We start from the raw sequence: 18,247 nt of genomic DNA, 5'->3' as shown, positions 1-18,247 counted from the left end.
CAAGGTTAAACTTAAGTGTGAATTGGCTATTTGAAGTAAGGAGCAGTCAGAGGCCTCTCTTAGGCCTGTTCTTGGAGGAGTAACCAGCTGAATAACAAAGCAATAGCAGCATGACCTTCAGCTAATATTACAGCAGAATTGTCTTCCTACAACTGCCATTATGTACAGAAACAATACAGTTCATTTTTAAAAAGGAAGACACTATGGAGAATGTGAGAAGAAGAACAGCAGCACGAAATAAAGGCCTGAAACACAAAACTGCTACCGAAGAACTTCAAAAGGCTGTAGTTGCTGAGGATGGGGCGACGGAAAGCGGGGTCTAGCCCCCTAAAGCACTGTCTTTCCTCCAGGCTTCAGCATTTTGGAGATTAAGAACAAGCAGTGGCAGACACTTGGGCCACACTTAATGTTTACGCGGTGGAAACAGCAGCAGAGAAAGGAAAAGTTGGCAGCTAAGAAAAAACTTGAGAGCGAGGCTCCTGGTTCCAAGGCTCCACCAAAGCCTATACCCAAGACCACTGACAACCAGCAAGTGCATGATGAAGCCACAGTAGACCCTAATGATGAAAAGGTTGCTTATGATGAAGCTACGATGTATTTGCTTCTTACTTCAACAGACTTCTCCCAATATTCTCATCATAACATCAGATAGACCTCATGGGAGAACAGTACGACTCTGTAAACAGCTATCTACAGTTATACCAAACTCACATATTTATTACAGAAGAGGACTAGCTCTGAAAAAGATTATTTCACAGTGTATTGCCAGAGACTTCACAGATCTGATTGTTATTAATGAAGATCATAAAACACCAAATGGATTAATTTTGAGTCACTTACCAAGTGGCCCGACTACTTATTTTAAAATGAGTAATGTTTGTCTGTGTAGGAAATTAAGAGGCAAAGACTCCACAGAACACATACCTGAAATAATTCTGAATAATTTTACAACACGGTTGGGTCATTCTATTGGACAGATGTTTGCACCTATCTTTCCCAATAATCCTCAATTCATTAGAAGGCAGGTTGCCACATTTCACAATCAACGAGATTATACCTTCTTCAGATTTCACAGATACATACTCAAGAGTGAAAAGAAAGTGGGAATTTAGGAACTTGGACCACATTTTACCTTAAAATTAAGATCTCTTCAGAAAGGAACCTTCGATTCTAAATATGGAGAACATGAGTGGGTCCATATGCCCCGAGAAGTAGAAAAAAATTCTATTTATAAAGTATTGAAGTAATAGTATTGGATTTTGCTGAATGGCCTGTCTCGAAATTGTGACAGAAGACCCTTTACAAAATAGCATTTACTGAGTTCATAAACTTCTTTCATGTCTGACCAAATTACCATGTGCCATGAATTTGTCACTTTATTTTTGTAGAAAATACAAATAAAAGTCATTTTAGTAAGAAAAAAAGGAAAAGAATGAATAATGGAAATATTAAAAAGTTCATCCTTATTAATCAAAGAAATAGAATAAAGCATGGGCAAAGAGAAAGAAAATCATATGTTGCTGGTAGAAGTATAAACCTTCCTAGGGGCCACTTAGGTAAGATAATAGAAATCTTTTGAATTTATGTGCCCTTGATGTAGTTATTCCACTTTTTGCAAAATATCTTGATGACTTAGCTACAAGTTATACAACCTAGTGATTTTGTGTTGAAAACTGAAAAACTTAAAATAACTAAAAATGAATTCTTGATTAAAGAAACAATAGTACTAAGTCCATATAGTGAAACATTCTGCAATCATTTTTAAATGTTGTTAATGTAAATATTTTTTAACTTGGCAAGTTATTCAGCATATGTTTTGAGTGGGGGGGGAAGCAAAAGCAATTTTTTAACTCATTAACTCATGTAAAGAAAATGGTTCAAAATAATACAAAGCAGGATATTAACAGTTGCTGTTTTAAAACAGTAATGTTATTTTTATTTTCTCACATTTCAACCGTAAGCATATGTTGCTTTTATAAGATAAAACAACATTAACATTTATCTTTAGTTTTTAAAATTGTCTTTATAATTTTTCTTAGATGGATCAGAAATATATTTAGTTATTGTGAAAGCAAAGAAAGGGGAAAATATCAGAGACGTTATATCAAGCAAAGCAGATCTTTGTATATTCCCGCCACCAGTGGGTTAAATATCACTGATGGTATCATATCATTTGACCCTAGAAGTAAACCTGAGAATTGAAGTCAGTCTTCCATTTGAGAGGCAATTCCAAGCAGCACTGGCAGCAGAGAGAGAAAGGGAAGGAAGCTAATTAAGGGTGCATTAGCATACAGATGCCCCCTGTGGGCAACTGGGCTCAATGCCCTGAGGAAGTCTACAAAACTGTGCAGAAGAGTTGCCCCTAACCAGGTAGGTGAGGTCACTGTGATTTTTAGTCACCAACTCCCTTCAGTCAATATTTGAGAGCTGCTTGTGGGGAGAGGGGAGATGACAAACTTCCCAGCATTTCTAGCCTCCCTTGCCTTTGGGCTGGTCAGGCGCATAGAAAAAAACCCTCAGGTAAAGAGTTGCAGGTGTCCGCATGTAGAAGCAGAGGTTCAACCAGCATGCTCCACTGCCTAGCTTCAGGGATGCCCTTACTGACACATCTGTTTAAATATCCTAATATCTAGATCTCTTGTAATTTCTCATACCTATTTTAAATGATTTTTTTCCCTCAAGTACCCAAATAATATGTGAAGGTATAGCCTCTTCTGGGTCAGGAAGGGGGTGAGGATAAAATGAGAGAAGGAATGAAGAAGATTACAATTTGCTTCAACTGGTCAGTGCTGAACACTGTTAGGTGTTGTGGAAATGGAAAAAGAAGTGCAAGTCATAAATTCTGGTCCACAGAGCTTACAATGTAAGAAAAACTTATTTACATATGAAATATATAAGTGACAGTAAAGGATGTGTATAATTAAGGGTTAATGTGAGTGATACAGATAAAAAAGCTGAGGAGAGAAGCATTTCTGTGTTTAAAAGTAGGTCAAACCCTGAATCCGAGACCAAACCAGAGGATTATATGACAGTTGAAATGAGGGCATTCTAAGTGATAAGCCCAACAGGAGTAAAAGTGCCCGTAACAGGTGTGCTGAATATCTTCCACTTATCTCTCTAGATCCCTCCCTCTTTATCCTTCTCTATCCTAGTGTGTGCCAGAAAAGCTGACCTTTATGGACAAGATTAATGGACTTCCTTGAACTCTGACTTCTAGCAGCTGCCTTTAGCAGGGTGTCACGAGGTCAAAGAGGAGAGGGAGTCTGGGATATTTCTATCCCAGTTCCCTTCTTGCAGGGTCGCCGCAAATTAGTTCCTTTCCTTTATCAAGGTTTTAATATAGTCAGCAGGCCACTACACACAGCTTTCTCTCCTCTCCAGGTCCTGGTAACTGCTCTCTTAGTAGCTCAGGAGTATTGCATTGTTCCTTGTAGCGTTTCCTAGAAACTTTGTTAAATTCTTCTCAAATTGCTCTTTAAATATACTATGAGTTTTCTGCCAGCAGCCTGACTGAGAGTGGGAATAGGCTCCATTAGAGAAAAGAGTGGAACGTTTGGCAGAGTTTGAAGAAATGGTTCATATTGAGAAGTAGAGGTAGGGAAGATGGACATTTCTTTTTAATTTTTTTTCTAAAAAAAAAAAACGATACTCCAGATTTGAGGACAATATTCAGAATGAAGTTTAAAAATTCTTAACTGACATGTAAATGGCTGTTTGACAATGAGCATGCAGCAAAGGTGATTCCATATCTTCTATTCTGAGCTTTCTTTGGCCTCATCTGTTTTCTACTCAATAGTTGTGACATAAAAGTCTTTGTGTGGTACCTCCTGCAGGTAGGCACTTATTCAGTTACACTCCGGGTTTTTATGATTTGAGTCTCAGCTACTGATAAAAGTAGCAACTGAAACTTCCCTAATAGGCTGAACAAGAACAGGCTATTCTATTCTGTAGTCCAGTTTCGCCTCTAAGGAAATTAGCTGAAAGTTTTTCTTCTGGTTCTGATTCCTTGAAAGAGAAATGCCATTATAACAATTTCTCTTTTTCAGTGTTGGCTTATAAACTTTCAGAGAATCACAAATCTCTCTGAAAATCTGAGTTTCTTTCAGCACCATTTGTGCAAGAATTATGGGTATATGAGTTCTAGATTGTGGTGACATGACAGACATCAACCATTTAAAAGAATTACATCATCTACAAAAGGTTGCAACATGATAACCTCAAGGCGTGGTCTTAAAGTTTCTGTGCAAACAGGTCAAGGCCTAGTGAAGAAAATCATGTACCTTATCTGATTCTCCACCCTGGTCATTAGTACACACAGACCTAGGTTAGGACTACGGCCTGTTCCAGGAACCAGCATGTAGCAGAAGGCAGGGGAGGGGTGCTGGTTTATGTCAGAATGAACACCAATTATGATCAGACAGTCTCTGAGGGGGTTTTCAGTAAGCAGGTCCAGCTTGTGGGTAGGACAGCAGTCATGTCATGGAATAGTCTCTCCACACTGATTTCTCTCCTTCAATCAGTGGTTTTCATCTGATGATTTCCTCATGGCTCTTGACTGTCTTAAATTCTTTTTTCATTGACCCAGTGAAAGAACAGTCCTAAATTGCTAGTTAATAGAGAAAGAAAGCCTGCAAGCCTGGGCAGGCCACTGTGCCTGTTCCAAAATTTGGAAGCAGACACATTTTGTTTATCAGATACAGATATTATTCTTTATGCAACTGGAAAATCCAGACTCTCAAGTCCTGTAGTAAGACTGTTTGGGTGATTCAGTGGTCATCAGGAACTCAGGCTCCTCCTGTCATTCTTCCACCATCCTGTACATGACTTCTACCTTCAAATAACCTTGTAGTTGTCAATGAAAAGAAGATTTGAATCTTTGTAGATTTAAGAAATTTTACTTGAGCCCATCTGAGGACATTGCCTGAGAGCAAAGTTCTAAGAAGCCTTGAAACAGTGCTCTAACTTTAGGAAAGTGAGGAGATGTTTATATATGTAAGAGGACTAAGAAAATACAGCCATGCATCAGTAGTTTTAGTTACATACATTAAGGATTAACAGTTTTATATCAGTTGGAGAGAATATACAGATAAGGTATGGTCATCAAACAGCTGGAGTCGGGAGTTGTGGGAAGGGGTCTGGAAGCAATTATTTTTACACTTATCAGGATGTATAAATAACAGGCACTGCTTTCTATAATCCTTTATCTTTTTAGCTGGAACTGTTGGAAAATATATGTGGCTAACTCCATGGAAAGCTTTGGTTAGGAATTTATTGTGTTCCCTTGGTTACTGATCAAGTTGGAACAGTAGCTTAGATACCTTTTCTTTTCTGATAGTCCAAGATGGCTGCTAAAATTTAAGTCATTACTTCCAGGAGGAAAGAAGAAAGATAAGAGAGCTGTCTCCCAGCTGAATTAATTTCTTGCAGTCAGCCATCCGCAAAGTCCTGTGCAATACTTGTACCTATATCTCACGGATAGAACTTAAGTTTGTCAGGGAGAATAAGAAATAATCTGTCATCTGGGTACATAGTCAATCTCCAAAAAAAAATGGGTTCTTTTATTAATGAAGAAGAAAGAAAAGACTATTTAAGCAGCTCGCAGTATCTGTCATGCTACATTTATTTAAATTTTAAAAAACTCAAAAAAATAAACTTTTCAGAGATAGATTGCATTATGATAATGTGAAGATGACACCAGAAAGCTAATATAAATCTACATCTTAATGAAAGAAGCACTTTTCATGGACATTATACATTTGCAATACATATTGGAATTAAAACACAATTACATTTATTTCACTGTGTTAATTTTTACCATACATATACATTTTTGCTCAGAAGTGCATTGCACATATTTCATAGATATTGGAAAAAGCAATTTGTTTAAATGTGTTCTTCTGATAACTAAAGTCATAACACTACTGGAATGTGGTAGGGATGGAGACAAATTACTCTCATCTGGTCATTCACATATTGCTCTAGAGAGAATTCCACAGCTTCCCACATATGGAGCCTGAAAGCTCGACCTGCCTAGGCAGGTTCATGGGAAGTGGAAAGTGATTTGACTTGGGCAGGATGGAACAGCAAAGTCAAATGTTAAAAATGGCGGGGCGGGGGGCAGGGAACCCAACCTGGATTAAATTATAAAATCAAAAGACTCGCCAACACAAGTAATTTTCAAAAGAAATAATTTAGTGCACAAACTGAACTAACAGTGGCCATATCAAGATGCCTGCTCTTTTAGCTCCATCCACTGACCCACTCCCAAACTACCCAAAATAAATAATCACTCTAAACAGGAACAATGTACCTGCTATGGAAACATATCTTCAAGTAGCGTCCTCTAGCCCAAACCTGCACCCACTGGCCCCACTCCTTCCACTCAAGAGTTTTAACTCCACTCAGAAGTTTTAACTCAATTTCTGTCTTATATAGATATTCTGGAGCCACCACTGTGAACTAGCAATCATTCTTTAAGAAGCAAAGCTGAATATTTGCAACAGAGACCTTATGGTCTGCAAGCCTAGAATATTTACTATCTGGCCCTTTACAGAAGAGTTTTGCTAAGTCCTTCCTTATTGCACAAAGTTGATATGCATTCATTTATTGCTCAAGTACCTAATTAAACAGCTATTATATATCAAATATTATCCTCCTAGTTTCTATTTAAAAAACCTTAAGACAAACGAAAGAGTAGATAACTAATTAAAATGCTCATTGATAAGTGCTACCTTAGGGGCGACAATAGGTTGTGATGTGAGTATATATAGGAGTCACTAACCCTGAATAGAGGGGTACTGTAACCAGGAAAGACTTCCTGATGAAAATAGTAGCTACATTGATATTGAATGATGAGTAGGAGTTAGCCAGGCAAAGAGGGAGAAGGCACAGCAATTACAAAGGGAAATTCAAATATTTCAGAGAGTGAAAAAGGGTCAGCAAAGGTTTAAAGGTGCATTTGTCTGATCGATAGCAAGGGTAATAGATGAAAGAACTGTCATAAACTAAAATAGCACAAGCTGGGCCACTAGGCCAAGGCCAGAAAATGCAGCCATCTGGTGCGTGGTCAGGCAGGAGGCAGGAAGTGATTGTTGTTAAGGCAGGAGGCAGGAAGTGATTGTTGTTAAGGAAGTGATTGTTGTCACAGTAGAGGGGTGGCTGTGGAGGAGGATAATAAGACAGGAGTCAAAGAGTGGGAGGAAAGGTTATTGCAAACCAGTGACTCTGACCTGGACAGAGAGGGATGATCTTGCTAGTGGTGTTCAGACTCTTTAAGGAAGTTTTCATAGACAGGCAGCTGTCCAGGGAACTGCTTTCTAGCTATAAGCTTTGCTTCCACCGCAAATGAAGATGAAATTGTCCTCTTCATTACTCTTTCCAAATCCCTCTGCAAGCCACATCTGAAATTATTTTGGAGATTATAAAGCTTTTTATTCCAGGATTAGAGGTAAAGACTTAAAATGCAAATGTCAATTGAGGTTAAAACATTGCAATTTATTTGGACAAAAGTACAACGAGTCAACAGATATCAGAAACTTGCTAGTTTTAATTTATGGGACTTTAGGGAAGGGAAGGAGTTTCTAATGAAAGAAATTTACTCAAGGGTCAGTCCTGATTATTCTCAAATGGAGCTAGACAACAATGAATAAAAGCTAAGAAGATACTCTTTGCATCTTTGTATCTTTAGGAAACGTGTGTTCTTTTCTTTTAGTTGAGGTTATAAGGAAGGAAAAAGTGTTCTTTGACCCTCCTAGGGTCTCTGGCTGGGTCTGAAAATTAAACCAACAAAAACAGATGAACAGGATAAAGCAATACAAATTTTATTGAATTTCTACAAGTATATTAGAGCCTTCACAAGAGAAGGAAGACCCTAAGAAGTGACTAGAACAGGAAGCTTTTATACCTTGCAGACAAAGACACAATTTTGTTAAGAATTGAGAAGACAAAGGGATTTGGGCTAGGGTTAGTAAAGGCTGAAGAAATATCTAGGAAAATAAAGGTTAGTTTAACAAGGTTTGTTTATACAGTCTTCTCAGCCCTAGATTCCATCTCGACTTGTGGGAAAGCAGGGTGCAGAGTGACATTCTTACTTCTGTCATCTTCTTAAATTCCTTCAGCTTAAAATATTTAATATGCCAAGGTGTCAGGCTTTGGGGTAACATGTCCTGAACACCGTCAAGGTATATCTTGTTTTACAAGACGTATATTTAAAATAATAAAAATTATTTGAAAGAATGTAGGTATGTCATTTATTTAGGAGAAGAACTGCCCCCCACTCACTTGTCATTTGCTTTGAGGATTTCTTTAATTTTCAGAACTTTTGCCTGACTCCCCTCTCCCAACAAAAAGCTCTACATTGGTGTACCTTATACACTCCTCACTCGATACATACCTTTTTATTTCTCATTATCTGTTTTTCTAAGGGCATTTGCATTAAACTTGCAAAATATAATGCTCTGAAGAGAAATATTTTGAAATATTAAGAATTATCTACTTCTATTTTTAGCTAAGTGAAAAGTGATACTTTTTTTCCCATTTATAGAAATGAAATTTCAAATTCAAATAGTCATTTTGGGGTTTTTATATAAGATGCTAATGTAAAAAAAGCTCTTTTCTACTAAATCAATACAAACATGTGCTAATATTCATAAATGTATTTAGGGTTAAATTTATTCTGATATCGATTTCTAGGGTGGGTTGCGGAAGCATGAGGTTGCTATAACAAAAGACACATTAGGGAAATATCCTTCTTTAAAAATATTTTTTGCTCTCAATCGCTAGCCTTCCACATTCCATTGACTTTATTGAAAAGTTGGTTTATTTCAACATTATTTTTACTTGCAATGATTTTTAGCAGCGAGAGCTTAGGTCAATAAACTGCTTCCTTAGGTTTATAACCTGTTGGCATATATTTATAACCACAGGCTGTTTTGTATAACTTTTGCAGAGCACGTGGAAAAGGTGATATAGGAATAAAAGTAGACCTTTTTCCCTATTTTAAAAGACATAAACCCTAAAAACATCACCATGAGGGAACTTCGTGGACGTGAAAATAAAATTTTGTGCTGCCAAGGACGTGAAGAAACTGGAAACTCCAGATGTATTTATGCAATGTACTATCTCATTACTCGTTTTGAGGACTTCCGCTAGGCACCCGCCTACCTTACCTCCGCAGGATAACACTGCTCAGGCTCCCTGAGGCTCTAGGGCTCACGGGTGAGCGCAGGCGGCGAACACTCGGAAGAGGCGGCCGCAGACCACAATTCCCAGAGTGCTGTGCGCAGGCCCGGCTCGCACGCTCCGCCCCGCCCCTGAGGCGCCGCGCTCCGGCCCGGGCTCCGCGGGGCCGCGCAGGGGGGCGCGCGTGCGTCCAGTGCTCACGCCGGGCTGGTACCTGGCAGCTCCAGGCTGTGGGAACCTGGTAGAGCGACTGCAGCCTTGGCGAGGCCAGAAAGAGCTGCGGGACGAGCCGAGGACCGAGGTAACCGGACGCTTGTCCCGCTTCACTCCCGGCTTCTTTGTGCGCTGTGGTCCGCTCTCGCCGAGCCCTCCCTCACCCCAGCTGCAAACCGTAAAGCCGTCCCGGCGAGCGCCTCAGGCGCAGGGAAACTCCAGCCCTGCGAGCTGTAACCCAAACTCTACAGCCGAGAGGGTTGGGGCCCATTAAAGCGCTGCACGGTTTCTGTCGCCCCCTTTGGAACGGGGTCGCGTTCTCCGAGGGGAACCCCAGCCTCTGGCTCTGTCAGCCTCGCTGGCGGCCCCTCGGCAAGCTCCTGTCGGTCTTTCAGAGAAGAAGGGCAGGCAGGTGCTTCGCGGGCTCCAGGGAATGAGCGGTGCGGCCGGCGCGGGTTTGGGGTTCCGGGAGGGCGGCTGGACGCCCCCGGGAACCGAGGCCGTGGGGGCGGGGCGGATAGGCTGACGCTGGGGCCTGCTGCGAGGGGACTTGCAGTCGGCTTGGGGAATTAGCCGCGCGGCCGGGACCTGCTCGCTCAGGGGGCTTGTTGCCTGTCCGGGGCTTGCGGGTACCGCGGGGGTGTGGGGTGTTAGTCGCCCATCTGGGACTTGCCCATCAGCGGGGCCCGCCGCCAGTCATCCTCACTGGTACTGGGAGCTTCTTTCCGCGCCAGGTGTACCTCTCGCGGTGGTGGAGACTGCATGAAAGAGTGCCTCCTAGTGTGACACCAGAAACCGCCGCTCTTCAGCAGACGCAGCCGCTCAGAGGAGTTGTTTTACTGCAGCGATCCCAGCTCTCTCCTCCCTCGAGGTTCTGGGCTGGATTAGCTTGCGGATTTCTTTAGAGAGGGCAATTCGTCTACGTAGTTGGAGTTTTCTAGCCCTAGACTTGGCCTTTACTGGATTTGCTCACTTTAGGCGCCTGGGTTTGAAAAGCTTTTTATATATTTTCCCACTGGTAGTGTTTAATCAGACGAATTTTCGTAGCAAATTGAACTTTTCTTAGTATTCCTTTTAATTTATTTTAATAGCAATTCCATGGCCCTTTCCTATGCTAATGTTACCTCTTTGGGGGAATTCTTTAGGGAAAGGTTCTTGGAAGAACATGAGTTGACACAAGTATTTTACCTGCTGGTCGCACTTTTTCATTTTGTGTGTGTTGCTTTTCTCCCATTTAAGTTGGTACTTGTTCGGCTCTTGGTGTTCTTCATTCTCGCTCTATTAGGAAATCCTCTTCCTCCATTTCTCTCGCGTCTTGATCCTGTCAGAGAGGGTAGACTTGGATGAGCAAATGACCTCTGCCTGGCGGTGGCTTTTTTCATTGGCTGCCGCTTTTCCTCTTCCCTCCTACTAGCACCCCTTTTATTTCAGTCAACTCATGCATGACCCACTTCAAACTTTTAGTCATTACATAGATTGCCTTTAAGATGCCAAGCAGTATTAACAAATATAAAAATAAATCTCAGGGTACTGTACCTCAGCTATTACATTTAGCTTCATATTAACATTTAAAGCTGCTAATTCTTTTAGCATTTGATAAGATTACTAGTATTGTTTTTTAAAAGATGACAGTATATTCTGTAATAATTGCACGTTCTGCATCCAGGCAGAACACTTAATTCATAGCCAGTGAAGATAATTTTTTAAAAACAATATTTCCCATTTAAGAAGAAAGTGAGGTAGATAAAATAAATTTTGACACCACCACCCCCTTCTCGAAATAGAGTTTATATTTAGAGCAGTTTTAGGTTCATAGCAAAGTTGAGTGGAAGGTACAGAGATTTCTCATATACCCCTGCCCCCCGTAGGCACGTCTCCCCAACTATCAAAAATCCCACACTGGAATGATAAATTTGTTACAATTGATGAACCTACACCGATACATTATCGTCATGCAAAGTCTAGAGTTTACATTAGGATTCACTCTTGGTGTACATTCTGAGTTCAGACAAATGACCCTTTTTTTTTTAAATATCAAGAACTTTGGGTTGTAGAGAATAGAAATGGGTATTGTCATTTTTAAAAAAGTAATATTTTGAATGTCCTAAAAATTAATTTCAAATAGTTTTTCTGTTTTAATTTGGATGTTTAAACTTTTGTTTCCTTTTTGAATTTTCAACTGTCATTTGTATATTAAGAACTAAAGAGACGAGGGAAAAGAATGCTTCAGAGGACAACAAAATGTCATATTTTTCAGTCCTAAAACTCATTAGCTTGATTATTTTTCACTTTTCTGAAAAACATGTTTTATGTTAACCAATGAAGCAAGAGGAAATCAAACATTTTAGTTATATTAATTTTAATTTTTCTTTACTGATGTCAAGATATAGCTACAATAAGAGTGACCCATGAGGCTCTATTTTGTTTTTTTTAATTCTGTTTTCTCAGAGGCTTTTTTGGGAGCATCGGGACATAATAATGTGCTGAACTCAGTCTGGAACTAGACAGTTCTGGATTAGAATCCCAGCTCTCCACTTGTTGGCTGTGTGACCATGGCAAGTTATTTTCTGGACCTATATCTCCTTAGCTGTAAATGGAGGATAAAAATATAATGTGAGAAATAATTTTATAAAGTGTCATGCACTAAATTATTTATTGATATCACTAGTCACATGCTGTTTTTTAAAAATGCTACCACTATAGTTTATTTTCTGGTGAATACTATTTACGTAAATACTATCAATATTTTAGTTATTGTGAGTCAGAGGTAAAACTATGGAAGAGGGTCAAAGGGACCTTAGGGAAAATTCTTCACATCTCTGGTTCTTAACTTGATCTATGGGTGTGCCCATAAACAGCCTTCCAAGAGTGTGAACTCTGTCTATATCTGTACAGTACTTTTCTGGGGAGAAGACTCACAGCTTTCAACATGTCCAAAAGGGCTTCATGATGGTCCTCCCCCCAAATGATCTAAGAATCGTTAGCTTCAGTTATCTAGGTAGGTTTTTTTTACTAAATATTTTGAAGATTATTTTCAAAATTAGTTTTTTGAAAAAGGAAAGTGAACAGGTAATTTTTGAAGCACTGTACCCGTTTTCTTCCAGAATAGAGACTCATAATTATAATATGTTCATATGAATCAGAGTGCTGCTTCTTACACCTGGAGATGATACTTCTGATTGATCTGTTATTATTAGGCAGATACTATCCACTCCTCCCATCCCTAGCCTTGATCGGCAATAAAATGCATGGTAAAGAATGGTACCCTAATGCAATTCAGTGTATTAGAATATTGTTTTGAAATGCTAAAAGATAATTTGGTTTGTTTAATCTAAAATTTGGACATTTTTTCTTTTCTCAGCATAACACCAAATGCTAAAGAAAATTTAGTATTTTATCTTCCAAACTAGATGATGATATTTATATAGTGTATTTGTTGTATAATATTTCTTCTTAGCACAGGGTAGAAAGTTATATTAAATTTTAATTAATGATCATTTTGATTTTCAGTATTTCTGATTTAGAAAGAATATGGAATTTACAATCAGCTTATGTAGATTCAATTGTAATTTGAATTTATAACATTTTAAGTTAATCTTATTTGCATTTGGGGAATTTCTGAATTAGGTTAGAGTTCATTCTTATAATGAGAGTTTGGAAGTAAGCTGTATCAAACCAGTCCTATTTTCCTTCTTAGTGATAGGTTTCTTTACACTGTGAAGCCAATTTCTGTTTCTGGATCAGTTACCAGTAGCAGTGACAAGGTCTGAAGAGTATGAGGTGGATCAAGTGATATGATACAGATTTATGAATGAATCTGTCTAGCAGAGTAATTAATATCTTTCTTTTTCCTTGAAATCTTTTTTCTTTTTCTATTTGATATTGGTCAGTTTTTTAAATTTGAAATCTGAATGCTTTTCAAAGTTCAAGGTTCTCAATACTGAGGGATTTATAGAATAAAGTAACAGACCTGTATTTGTCTAAGATTACTTTTTTATAAAAATAGCCTGAGAGCTCTATATAGATCTCAGTACCAGCATTTGCTTAGTACTTTATGTATAAAGGGTAAGTCACTGTGCTGCATCTTTAGTTATCTTAATGCAGAGGATTGCTTGTTTAATAATGAAAGTTTAAGTTAACTTAATTGGATATGAAAAACAAAGAAGAATCATTTTAGCAGAAAAGTTTACCTATGGGAATATTATCACCTTAAGATCAGTGATTTTTTTTGTCTATTCTCTTACTCCTGAGCTTTTAAAAATTCAAAAATATTTTTGTATGGGCAGAACATTATTAATACCTATATTTTAGTTCTCATAAAGCATATTAATATCTACTGTACAAAGAAAGATATAGTTATACTTCCCATACAGATATATAGTGACAGCTTTGGCCTAGTGCTGAGTTTTGGCTTTGTAGTCAGGCAGGCCTATGTCGAGTCCTGGGCATTGCCACTTAATAGCTGTGTGACTTTGGGTAGATTTCTTAACTTCTCTGAACCTCATTATCCACAACTGTAAATATAGGAATAATTCCTCTTTGGGTTGTCCTGAGGATTGAAATTAATAAATGTGAAGTATCTAACTCAATGGCAATTACTTATATAGCTTATGTGACAATTTATTAACTTATTTAATTCTTATAACAACCCTATGAAGTTGGTACTGTTCTTTTCATTTTTACAGTTGAAGAAACTGAAGTTAATGAAAAGTTATGTGACTTAACCAAGGTCGTATAGCTAGTAAGTAGCTAGTACTCAACTAATGCTGACTGTTGTCATTAAAAAAATAAAAATAATAGGAATACTTAAGGTAATATAGCCAGTCCTCATCTTTTGCTGTAGTGAAAAATGCATCAGAATGTAGATTATTATAAAGCGTGTTTTGTTTCTTTGCTGGAAAAAATGTTAATTGGTAGATTGTATTCTTGATCAAGCATTTAGGATTACATAATTTATAAAAGTAATAATGTCCATTTATTGAATGCTTACTGTTTACTAGATATATGGAGGGCTAAGTACTTTACATATGTTAACTCATTTAACCTTTACAACAACCTTACAAGAAAGCCGAGGCTCAATTTTTTAGTGACTTTCCCTAGGTTCCACAGCTAATAGGGAATCCCCAAACTGTCTGTTTCTAAAGTCTGCTGTTAATCTCTAGTTTGTGTGTCTTGTGTTAAGATAAGGCTAACAAATGTCTCTAAAAAGCAAGGCAACAACATAAGTAATTTTAAATAGGAAGAAAAAGTACTCATAGTTTAAACTTAGAAGTAAACGGCGATTTCCTAAAACTAAGGTCTTACAGGCCAAATCCATCTTGCTGATGGTTTTATAAAGTTTTATTGGAACACAGCCATACTCATTCCTTTCTATATGTCTGTGGCTACTTTTCTACTACAATATCATAGTTGAGTACAGTTCACAAAGTTAGGGAGGCAGAGGCACTGATCTCAGGCAGTTAAAAGTCTGTATTTAACTACAGTGGGTCCTTGCACATGCAGATAAATACACAGATTTCCAACATGGAGTTGTGGAGTTGATCCTTGAACTCTGGGGTTTGATCCTGGTCAACTGGAAAAAAAAGTCCTCGATTTAGTGGGCACAGTTCAAACCCGTGTTGTTCAAGGGTCAGCTGTAATGATAGAGTCTGGATGGGCCCCAAAGCTTAAAGTATTTTCTCTCTGGTCCTTTATAGAAAAAGGTTGACATCAACCAACTCTGTTTTTTATAAGAGAAGAAACTGAGACTCGGAGAGATTAGATAATTTCCCACTAATATAGCTAGTTAAAATCCAATTCTCCTGATACCCAACTCAACTGTTATTTCTGCTATACTATGCTACCTCTTAAGTTCTATAAAATCAACAAGTGTGCCATATGATCATTATATAAGAGACTTTAAAGTATTATAAAATGTTTATGGTTACAGTCATATGCCACTTAGGGGATACATTCTGAAAAATACATTTTTAGGCGATTTTTTCATAGTGTGAACATGATAGAATGTACTTACATAAACCTAGAAGGTATAGCCTACTACACATCAGGGCTATATGATATACCATGGTCATATATGCAGTCTGTCATTGAAACATTATGTGGCATATGACTGTATAAGAATATATGACCTAGTCAAAATAGACATGCTAACTATAATAAACATTTATTCATTTCTCTTTTCTTCTTACAATTTGAAGGACTTAAGGAATATACTTTGTATGGCTTGTACCTTAAAGTTCTGTGACCTACTTTTAAACTTGTGTTTCTTTATTTTCCTCCACAAATTTATCTGTAATAAGAAGAGGCTTTTGGAATCATTTCATTAATTGATTACAAAACAGCAATTGCAGTTGGAAACTTATTACATATACATATTTGTAAAATAGAGATCATATAGTTTGTATTCAATTTTTTCCACTTACCATTACATTATCCATAGAAGTTTTTAAGCATTGAGGTGACATGATCCGATTTGAATTTGGGAATAACTGGCAGCAGTAAGAAGGATGTATTGACGAGAGAAGAGGCTGTTAGGAGGTGGTGGTAATAGCTGTGAGATGATGAGGCCTGTGACTAAAGTGTTGTGGCAAAAAAAGCAAGGCCAAACACTGTGAGAGAAATTGAGGAAGTAGAATGTTTGGAACTTGATTATAGTAGTTGGATAGAGTGGAATGGGGACTTTGAGTACATGTGAGCTATCACATTCAATGGGGAGCTTTCTTAATCACCCAGACTAGTTTAATAATATTATGGTTCTCCCATAATATCTAGTATATCTCTCTACTATTGCCTTTACCATATTATCTGTTTTTGTCCCATCTAGATGATTCAAGCTCCTTAATGGTAGCAATTATGTCATGTTTTATTCCTCTTTTTTGGGGAGGAATTATTTTTGATAACTTTAAAAAAATAGAAACTCTTGTGCATACATTTTTTTTTTCTTAAAAAATACAAGCAATAGATTGGTTAAGGTATTTCTAAATTTCAAGCAATTTTTATCTCAGAGTCATTTGTTTTTCCATATGGTGTAATCTAGTCCATGTAGAAGATCGATGATGCAGCTGTATTATCTGCAGAGGAATTTTCTTTCAAGCTGCCAACACCATTCTTAAAATTTTGATGTAGGTGTTTATTTGCTTGGTGTGTGATACACATTCCTTTCGCATGTATCTTAGTAGCAGAACATAACAGGCCGATATATTGTGGATATCCGCCTTTCTTGAGTCTTGTAAAGTAGCGCATCTCAAATTCCTTGTGGTAAACCAATACATTGTTAAGACAACAAAAATGATTAACTAGAAAAATGAAATGGAAAAAGAGACACAAAAAAATACCAACCTCAATTTTATTAGCTTCAACAGATATAAAATTACTCTGTCAAATATATCTTTGCTATAAGAGTTTCTAAACACTCCTTTTTTGTATTTATCTCATTGCAGACCTGTAAAAAAAATTTATGGACCACACCCACTTTGAATAATACTGCTATAAAAGCACATGATTGTTCCTTTTCATATTCATCTTTGAATTTCCAGAACCTGCAATATGCCATGTGATGATTGATTAAATGAATATAAAAGAAATGATGTTTCCCTTTAACACTGATAATATTTAATATTTTCTATTTTTTATTAAAGTTTCTTGAAATGTGGTTGTAAAACTATGACTACTGTGTATCTTTAATATGTATGTACATATGCATATGTTGGTTTCTGTGCTTACCTTGTAAAAATAAAAAGAAGTTACCAAACTAGAAGATTGATTCTTATTTAGCTGTGATAAGAATTAATCACCAGAACTAGTTTAAATCTGGTTAATAAATGACACTTCTTTAGAATTGGTTTTAAGTCAGTTGTAATGGCAAAATTACAATGTAGCAAAAAAACAACAGCTTGCCTTCGTCGGTAGAATTTTACAAGCCAAACCAGTCCGTGACAGCCATTCAGGTAACTGCTTCTAAGCCTCTGAAAGCCCACCAACCCCTCTGAACTACATATTTCCTTCCAAACCCTGTGTAAGATTAGCAGTTTGCTCTACTCAGAGGGACTGTGCCTGGCTAGCATAGCTCTCTTTCAAGTGAGTAATAATTATTATTCAGCTTTGTATTTTTTTTATTTCATTTCAGATATCTAGGGGGAAATATCTTTTCACACTTGGAAACAAATTATTGATAAACATATTTTTCTGGTAGTCTTTATATCTTTATTCACATAATTGTCATTTGTTATCTTAATTACAACCCTATGATTTCTCTGACATTCTCAGTTAAAAATAATAAGTAATAGAGGTCTCTTTTAAGAGAGAGTTCACACATGTAGTTCACATATTTAGGTAATATTCAAGTCTTTTTTTTTTTTTTTTTACTACTTTATACTATGCTTTCAGCCTATTATGACTATAATAAATTAAGCGGAAAGTTCAAACAAAGAAATGATTATGGTAGTGAAGCATCAATAGAATACCTTCTTAATAAAATAGACCCCCAAATAGAAATATCTTAGAAAGCATTCAGTGCAGTGAAAGTGTTGTTTACAGACTCTGGAGATTACATTGGAATTTAACAAGCAGACTTTGGTAATAATTGTATCTACTGCATGTTAATGCTAAGGAAAACATTTTTTGTTAAAGTCACAGTAGTAAATTGTGGGAAGTCATGTATAACTTGATTGAGTAGGAACTATTGGAACTATAATCCAATCAGAATAGATTCTCCTTTAATTAGCACAATGTATTTTCTTTTGGACTACTTGATTCAAAATTTAAAATCCCTACTCTTTGCTTTTATAAATAGAAAAGGAATAATGAATATAGTTTATTTTTTTTACTTCAAAGTAAAAATAACAAGAAATATTTA

The 18,247-nt window shown here is 37.2% G+C and overlaps 1 protein-coding gene and 1 pseudogene across 2 annotated transcripts in view; both read left to right on the top strand.

The window, feature by feature from the left end:
* The first annotated feature begins 203 nt into the window (after positions 1 to 203).
* Positions 204 to 1,247, top strand: LOC120588344 (ribosome production factor 1-like; annotated as a pseudogene).
* Positions 1,248 to 9,333: 8,086 nt separating this feature from the next.
* Positions 9,334 to 18,247, top strand: part of KLHL8 (kelch like family member 8) — a 53,162-nt gene continuing 44,248 nt past the window's right edge. For both annotated transcript variants that reach the window (XM_039845651.1, XM_039845648.1), the window contains exon 1: positions 9,334 to 9,481. The gene's annotated coding sequence lies outside the window, so the exon portion shown is untranslated. The remainder of the gene's footprint in view (positions 9,482 to 18,247) is intronic.

The sequence above is a fragment of the Pteropus medius genome, unplaced genomic scaffold, assembly GCF_902729225.1.
Source record: "Pteropus medius unplaced genomic scaffold, Ma_sr-lr_union100, whole genome shotgun sequence".
Taxonomy (NCBI): Eukaryota; Metazoa; Chordata; class Mammalia; order Chiroptera; family Pteropodidae; genus Pteropus; species Pteropus medius.
The sequence above is the reverse complement of the archived record's forward strand: the minus strand, read 5'-3'. Positions and strand labels throughout refer to the sequence as shown.